The following is a 9,463-nucleotide window of genomic DNA, read 5'->3' on the forward strand; positions in this document are numbered from 1 at the left end:
ATCAAAGAGAAAGGTTCTACTTCCTCAGAATTCTAGGTATTTGTGAGAAGACGTAGGCTGAAATAGAAGATATTTTTTTAATGGGACATTTATCCCATTATCTCTGGCCATTAGGAAATTAATTTCCCCCTACTCAAGCCATAACTAAAGTGCTTTTCCCAGAGTTCTATCTGTCCATATCAATCTCCACTTTCAGATTCTGGGGTATGTTGCATCCAGACCAGGAGGATACCATAGTAAAAAAGAATAAAAACATCACTGGTAATATCAGTCGTACTTTGAATTCTGGCATTCTTCCCCACCCCTCCTGCCACTATTTATTTTTTAGAATCCTCAAAATAGCTTTTTCATGCATTCTGTCCTAGTTTTATGGTTGCATTTTGTGGGAGAGTTGGGATGGAGTGTGCTTATTCCATTGTACCCATATCTGAAACCCCTGCATTATTTTAATTGTATTTTTCTGAGCCTAGGCTTTCCCTACTTCTCCAACTCCTTCTTTTTCCAAATCTAATGAAATTGAACTCTTTACTGTTTCCCACATTATTGCTGCATTGCACAAATCCAGATGCACATAGAAGAAAATGTTAATAGGACTTCTTGGAATTGTGACACATTAAGGCTATTTCTTGCATCTACATTTGTACATACTATTCCATTGGCTTTTGATGTCCTTTCTCCCTCTTCCAGGTTGGCTTAGTTAACTCCCACTGAAACTAAGACTCAGATCAAGTGTCGGCTTGAGGTTGAGTTACATGTTCATCTTCTATTTACACTCATAATTTTCTAGACTGTCTATTTAAGAATGGTTATCTAACCAGCTGTAACTGCTTTTAAGCACTCTGTTCTTATTATCTGTGTATCTCCAAAGTCTAAAAGAAAGCGGATGTTTCATAAACATTTGCTGAATGAATAAATGGAAAAAGAATACAAATTTATCGAGTTCTCACTTTCTAAATATTGCTCTTGTTTACTCTGCGCAATCTTAAAAGTATATGATTGTATTAGACATGTTTTGAAAGTGACTGTCCCTAACATTTCCCATTTCCTGTCCTTGCTAAAGGTGAAATACCCAACCCACACCTCAGCTGTCACAGCCAATTGGATCACAGTGGGCATTTGCTCAAGTTTAGTTTACCCAAAGACTTACAAACATCCCATCCTATGGCTAGCAAGAAAAATATGAGCTAGGCCAATTATCATAAGCTTTTAGAATTAGGAAACTAAGATAAGGCAGCCAGCTAAAGCTGGATAGCTACATACAGAGGGGACCAGGGTGATTACATGGTCTTGTCCAACCTGCTACAAGAAAACAAAAAAGTAGCTTGCAGGAAGGAGGTGATGAATACACACAGAGAAACAATATTCTGTGGGACCTTGGGAAAGGGGCCGTGATAAGAGAGAGGGGAGTGGGATACCTCTTAGCAGCTTTCCATACACAGCTCCCAATAACTAACTATACGTACACAAATTCTTTCATCTTAGATTTTCTTTGTAAAAAGAGCTTTCTTGAACTTCCTTGAGTGGATTTATATCACTTATAATCTCCTTGTTAAAGTAGACATTGATGGTTGCTAACACAACCACCATTAGTTTCGCTTCCTCTTTTATATCAAAACCTGAATTTTGCCTAGATTTTCCAGCCTACTCCATGTAGCCATGTATTTCCAGGAAGGTTAATAGCATCTCTGACCCAAGAGAGAAATTCTGTTTTGTTTAATCAACATGTTGTAGATCTCTCCTTTTGCCAGTAATTAGATTATGCAGGGAAGGTGATTTGCAATGCTGGCAAATCAACTGAGCGACTCCTGAAAAACAGGGTTTCTTTGAAAATATAGGGAGATATCTGGTATAAAACAATCATTCTGCTCCCACTGGACATTGCTGTTTCTGCATATGGTGCTTAGAAATGTGACAATTGTCTTAAGGCTTTAACCGAGCTGAAAGAACCCAGTGGGAATGACAGATTTTGAGAGTGGAAGGAATCTGTGTCTTTGATGATGCTCCTTCTTGGCTTAACTTTGCCATTTTGAGACTTCCCTGTGTTCCACCATCTCCATGGTGTTCAAGCCAGATGAGTAGCAACATCATATTACCTGCAGAAGCGACATCCTACTAAAGGTACTGGTCAATAGAGCAGTATACAAATAAAGATGACAGAGGAAACATGATGTTGACTTTTCTAATCAGGCCAACTCTCACCAAGGCTCAAGCCCAAATCTGTCTTCCTCTACCCAGGAGAGAAGTAATCACTTTTTATTTATGATGGTCTATACAGTGCAGTGTATTGACATTTATTTTTCCCAGACCACAGAAGTCCTTCATTAAAACAATGATAACAACATCAAAAATAATAACAATAAATATCTATATTAACTGATTAGTCAAGCGTAGGCACATCCCAACCCCTCTAGCATGGCATGATATCTCCTTCATAACATTGCTCGTATAGTTTTCTTGCTGCTCAGCTCTTTCTGGCCCTTCTAAGCACCTGGTAGTGAATAATGTCGATCCTAAACTAAACCTACTTGGATCCTTCATCTCCATTTCTGTGTCCATTCCTACCTAACTTCTAGCCAATAACCAATGCAAGAGTGTGACAGCCCACATCTCTGGTCTCAGATCCCTTAGTGGGACTTTTATCAGAAATTTCACCTTTATCTGACGTTCTCCTCCTCGCTGTCTTGTTTTTCCTACAACAACAACAACAACAATTCACTTCAACATAATTTCTTATCTCAGAGTCTGTTTCTAGGGAACTCATAGACATGCCCTGTGTTCTAGTCATTCCAGACAAAACCCTTATTGCTCAGAGACCCTCATGTCATGGGCTTTGCCAATGCTCTTTCCTCCAATTGGGAAACTTCCCACCCCATCTCTGTGTAGCCGTACCCTGTGATTACAGAAAGCAGCCTTTGAAGCCAGGGAGTCTTGGGTTCAAATCATAGTTCCTCCACTTAGATCTTATGTGATCTTCTCCAGGTTATCTTAGCTCTCTGTGCCTCACTTTCTGCATACATAGAATATGAACAACAAATTTATCCCTCAATATTGTTGTGAGGATCAAGTGAGATAGAGAATATAAAGTGCTCAACAAAACGTAGCTCTTCTATAACATCTTCTCTTTTTTCTATTTTATCCTCTTCTTCCTATATTGGTAATAGTATTGTTATCATTGTAATTTAAATACTCTGCCCAATTTTAATTCCTCTCTAATGTCATGTCTATTTGATTCTACCAATGCTGAGATAATTACTGACCACGTTTTATAATTTAGTCCATAATCCTAGTAATCCTGCATATATGAGTTCAGTAATTTATTCAATGAAATTTTCCACTAAGGCTGTAAGCCCACTCTATTTTTATTGATATATATTTTTTTCCTTCTATTACTACAGATCAACCACTCTTATTTAAGCCTGTATCTTCTGCTTGCGCAAAGACTTTACACTTAAAAATTTTCTTTCTCTTTTCTGCCATATGCTTCTCCTTCTTTACCAGCTAAGTTTTATCAGCTGACATACATGATCTATTATATTTTGTTTTCAAATGTAACCCTCCCTTGATGCCATATTCACTATGGCTCTGGCTCCATTTGTTTACTACCCATAAGAGCAAAAATCTTTGAAAAATTGGCTATTATTGTTGTTTTAATTTAATTCCTACATCTTCCCAGAAATGACTCTTAAGAAGACCAAAAATGACCTCTGTGTTCTGCTACTGAAGTACATTATTTCATTTTTCCTTTTGTGTAGAAATAGTTTCTTCTCTCTCCTTCCACCGTATCACATTGACCCGTTCCTTCTCTCACCTCACTGGTCACAACTTCATTTATTCTTTGTTGGTTGCTCCTCTTCAACTTGTCCTTTCAAAGTGGGAGTGTCTCAGGCACTGTGGCATCAGCCTGTAGTCCCAGCAACTCCAGAGCTACAGGATGGTAGGATCCATATGTAAGATCCCCGGAGGCTTCAAATTTCCCCTGGAAATTTGAAGCCAGCCTGGGCACCACAGCAAGACCCCATCTGTAAAAAAAATAATATATACATATATATATACACACACACACACACACACACACACATATATATATATATGTATTAATTAAAAAACAAAGTAGGAGTGCCTCAGAACTCAGACTTGATTTGCCTCTTTGCTATGCCCACATACTCTTCCAAGGTGACCTCAAGCAGTCACTTAGATATAAATGCCATCAAGAGGTATCTATAGGCATCTCCCACTTAATGTCAGCATATAATGCTAACTGGGAGGCTATTGCTCATTATATGAAATAGGAAAATCCATAATGTGTTGTGTGTCAACCTCACAACTAACTTTCTAAAATACAACAAAATAGTATAAAATTATTTTACTGTATACAAGTAATAAACTATTATGTTAAGGTATCAAATGCTTAAAACATTGCCTCCTGATCAGCAAGCCATCAAAATGGTGTTAAGGGTGCTGCTTTGTCTTCAATGATGTGACCTCTCTACCTATCCAAGTAACATACCCATTTGTTAGCACTTGGAAGATTTCAAAATATTTATCTGTGTATGTGGAGGCCACTCAAAGCTTTCTGTGCATCTCTGGCATTTTCCTATACTTGACTTTTACGTCCAACTCCTATGCTTTTGCTTTCACTCTCCCCACTCTTTCTCTTGCACACACTCACAGACATAAAGACACATGTGCACACATACACACCTATTTCTTTTTCAGATTATCTCCATTTAGCCAAAGTCTCCACCACCCACCAAGATAGTTGAAACAAAAATCCAGGCATAATCCTCAATCTCTCTTTTCTACCACTGACAGTATCTAATCTATCAGCAGATCCTGTCAATTGTATTTACAAAACACATCTCATAGTACTTCCATTCCCCCACTTCCACTAGAATATATGCATTCTGCATGGTATGAACCATGATTATCACTAGCCAGTATTACTGAAAAATATTCCAAACTAAACTCCTGTGTTGACTTTCACCCCTCCACTACCTATTTCCATAGAGCAGCCCGAGAATAAAATCTACTTAAACATTCCAAAGGCTTTCCATTTTTCATAGGATAATTTACAAACTTCATAGCCAGGCTTACACAACCTTCCATGATCAGGCCACTTCCACCCTTTGTGACCTCAACTCTCACTCATCCCCTCCTCTTACTCATTGCGATCCATCCACACTGGCCTTATTTCCTATCCTGGAACAAACTCGTTCCACTGTTAGTGTCTCTACACAGGGCACTTGGCACTGATATGGTCTTCCCCTAGCAAATTCTTTAATTTGCTTGAAGCCTAGATTAAATGACACTTCTTCTAAGAGTCCTTTCCTGACCATCCAAATGAGAATTGCTTTACAGTCACTCTTTATTTTTTAATTTATTTATTTTTATTTTAGCATATTACAGTCACTCTTTATCACAGCATCCTACATACATTCTCTGCCAGGCACTTATAATTGATATTCTGGTGGATACAGCTGTTTATATGCAGCCTCTCTCATTTCTGTCCCTCATGATCTAAGCCTGTGAGAGCAGGATCTTTGTCTGCATTATACTGCTATATCTTCTGAGCTTAAGATAGTGACTGACAGATATTAAGAACTCAATAAACATCTGCTAAATTAATGAATGAAATGTTTATTGAGCACATTATGTTCTAGGCTCTGCACTGGCAGTAGAAAGTCCAAAATGAAAAGTCTTGGTGTTTGGCTATGAGTTACTTTTAGTTGAGAAGAAAGATAATCCTACAAAGAAAGTTTAAAATACAACATAATGATGTAGAAACATCATAAATACAGTCAGATAAGAGAGAAAATGGTGCCCAAGTCTTTCCTGAGGTGATGGAGACATTTTCCCAGAAGAGGCAGTGATCAAAAAGCTATTTTTAGGATGATCTGTATGTTAGATTAAAAGAAAAGAAATTCTTACCATAATTAACATGCTCCAATGTCTAAAAATTGTACAGTATTCCTGGAATGTAAATTGCAAGTGGCAGAGGTAAAAGATAAGGCTACTAGGGTAGCCAGAGACAAGAGCATGGGGTTTCTATGCTTACTGTGGTTGCTAAGGAGGTCCTTGAAAAATAGTGCACAGAAGAAGAATCAGGATATTCCTGAACTAGTGAGATCCACCTGTCATGAATGTGGAGGATGACTTCAAACTCGAAGAAAACCAGCTCGAAATCTATTGCAATGTTTCAAGCGAAAAACAGATAACAATTAAAGTGAAGACAGAAGAAAGTCCAGGTGGAAGAGCATATGAGAACCAGTAACTGAAAATGAGAAATGTAGATTAGGCATCAGTCTTCTTTAATGAAATCAAGCTTTACTCTTTATCTTTAAAAACTCAGCGCTTAGTATAGAAAAGGAACTCAATGAACAAGACTGAGTTAAGAGAAATTAATAAATTCAATATGGTATGTGAATACCTCTAATTACTATGGATATTTATGTATCATAGTCATATTTATGGTATCATAATCTCATGGTTTTCTTAAACTATAGCTACATGTCAGTTAATTTTAAATATGTTTGTTGCCATTTGGTAGGGATGTTGATAGAGTTCAAGGACATATAAAGATCCTCAGTGTTCAGGTTCAGAATTCTCAGAGACTAGAGAACAAATGAAAAATAAACAGCTAGCAATCTTTTCATGTAATGCCATAATTAAATCCTTCAATACACATATTTTACGTTAGTATAAAGGTGTAGAAACAAGGAATCAATATTTATTGAAGTCGGTATATATGAATCTAAGAAGATAGCATATGTGTAGTAAATATTTTTTAAAATATTAGAACAATATGCATGATGCCATCCTGCTTGTGTAAAACAAATACACAGGAAATATCCAAAAAGGTACCTGAGCAACTGATCCCTATGACTTTTCCTGGAAAGTGAAACAGAAAATGAGCTACAGAAAAAAAACCTTTTACATTTCACTTTATTATATAATATTTGAATTTCTTTCTATGAGCGTGTATTACTAAAATGATCATTTTGTTCTAACATGAAACATCAAGAAAACCATACAACACAAATGCATAGTTTAATGAGTTATTCTAAGACAAACACCCTCAGAATCACCACGAGGTTAAGAAATAGAATTTTTGCCAGACATCACAAAAGCTACCAGTTCCGCAGTCCAACAACAGCCCCTTCCCTCCTCACATAGATAATCACTCCTGACTTTTAAAGTAATGATATTCTAGCCTTTGAAAATAGTTCTAGCACCCATGTTTGCTAAATATGATTTAGCTCTCATCATTTTAAAATTCTGATGTTTCTTTAAAATCTTTTTATGTGTAGGTTCCTTCTTCATCCTTTATGTTCCTTACACATTATTCGTTGAGGAATCCAGCACATTTGAATTGGATTTGTTGCCAGCCCACCCAAGTCCAATCATTTTTACCAGATTGTGTATTGGTTTTAATCATTCTGAGTTGATAGTCTCAGGTGCAACGTTCAATTATGTGGTTTAATTTTTTTTTTCAGAAAAAATTTGAGAAGTATAGGTTTTTAGTATTTGACAAGTTCTATGTTTTAATTTTCTTTTTCCAGCATTCTGATTATTTGCATTTTGGATTTTCTTTGTCTGCCCTCAATGTTTATCACCTTCTCTTGAATTTCTTTTCTCCCTTTCTTCATTTCTTTTTGATTTTTAATATTTTCTCTTTTTCACTTTCTAATTCTCTTTGGGCATTACCTTGTGTTGACTTTCTCTTTTAGTTTGCCTTTATAATAATAATAATTATTATTATTATAAACTCATGTTTATTTTCCATCAACTTTATTTCCATTTTGCTTAAGAGCCTATGAAAGACCACTTCATGGCTGTTCCTACCCATTTGGTGGCCTGAAGTGTTGGACCTGGAGACCAGGCTTCCATGGCAGGCCAAGTGCTCCAGTCTTCAGGAGGGACCCACTGAACAGAGACAGAGGGCACCTGCAGGCCTCCAGACCAGTCTGCAACCTCAGCTTAGGTAGCAGTGAACTCTGGAGCTGGAGCAGTCCATTCACCCTGAAATTCCTCCTTGGTCACAGCTTTTCAGCAATAATCTGCTTTTCCTTTTCAATCTCTTCAGAATCTCTGTACAAGTAAAGATCAGTCATGACCTCCCACAAGTGTTCATGGGAGATGGTGCCACATATTAGCAGAACTTTCCAGGCCAACATCCAGCACATCAGACCCACTGAGTGAGCTCCCTTGTTGCAAGGGATGGCAATGTCTACATAAGGCAGAGGAGAATCTGTGTTACACAGAGCAATGATGGGCAGGTTAACATGAGCAGTCTCTGTGAGAGGCTCATGCTCAGCCCTAGGATCAGTAACCCCCAGAAGATGTGGTTCCCAGAAAGCTGCCTGGATTTGGTTAGTAAAGTTTCCAGAAGTGAAGTAGCTGCTGTGGCAGCAGCAAATTCCAGCACAGCCCAATGGCCAGTATTCATGGAGGATATGACACTGATGTCAAAAGGGTTTCCAAAGTCAACAATGGTACAAGCTGTCAACAGAAGCTTCTCCCAGGTCCTCTTCAGATTTATGATGTAGTTGCCATCACTTTTCCTTTTGTAGGTGCGCTGTTCTATTTAGAAGTCACAGTACTGTCACCTAAGTGGGTTCCAGCTGCAAGGAATTTAATGACATCCTCCTCCCTTTTTTGCAGGACATCAGAGGATCCGCACATGGCAAAAGTTTCCCTTTAAGCTACAGTGAGACTCTAGAATGACACCATGTGGACCCCTCTTCAGGTAGAGTCGAAAGGAGGTTTATCTTCATTCTTTCCAAATCTTTCCTGAGATCTGCCACCTCATTTCTGAGTTCTTCTAATTTTGATTCATGTTATTCTGCCATGCCTTATATGACTTTAATAATGCATTTTTAGCTCACGTTCAAATGGTAGGTTACAGGTTTATTCTGTGTTGTGGGCCTATCTTCTTGACATTCTTTCACTCTCTGGAGGGATGTTATTCTGCTCCTTATTCATTTTGTTATTATAATAACTTTGTATGGGTTTTGACCCAAGTACCTTCCTGATGCACATTTTTATAAGAAATCAGCTTTTGTGAACTTTTAAATTGAGAATGGGTGTGGTCAGTAAAGCCGTTTGAACTTTACAGTTCCCTCTCGTGTCTGTATGTGCACTAAAGTGTGTTGCCTTGCATCCTGGAATTTCAGACTTCTGTTACCTTCTCTCACCTTCTTTGGTATACATTTTCTCTTCCTTTTGTCTGTGTTGTCTCTATTTTGATCAATTTTGAGTCTATTTCCAGAAGTTTCTTTTCAGTTTGGAGTCCTATTCTGGAAGGGAACCTTGGCAGGTCAGTTTCAGAATGTTCTTAGTGGTTAGACTGCCTCTGGCCCTCGGTCCTTCCCACTGCATTCTCCTGTCAGTGTGGTCACCAGGCTTTCTGGTAAACACCTGCAGCTTGGTGGAGGTCATCCTGTTCTGCCCACTCCCATCCAGT

General features: G+C 38.0%; 1 pseudogene; it reads right to left on the reverse strand.

Annotated features, from left to right (window-relative positions):
• Positions 1-7,803: 7,803 nt before the first annotated feature.
• LOC105856168 (small ribosomal subunit protein uS2-like) lies at positions 7,804-9,210 on the reverse strand (annotated as a pseudogene).
• Between the last annotated feature and the right edge of the window lie 253 nt (positions 9,211-9,463).

This window comes from Microcebus murinus, chromosome 3 (assembly GCF_040939455.1).
Source record: "Microcebus murinus isolate Inina chromosome 3, M.murinus_Inina_mat1.0, whole genome shotgun sequence".
Lineage (NCBI taxonomy): Eukaryota > Metazoa > Chordata > Mammalia > Primates > Cheirogaleidae > Microcebus > Microcebus murinus.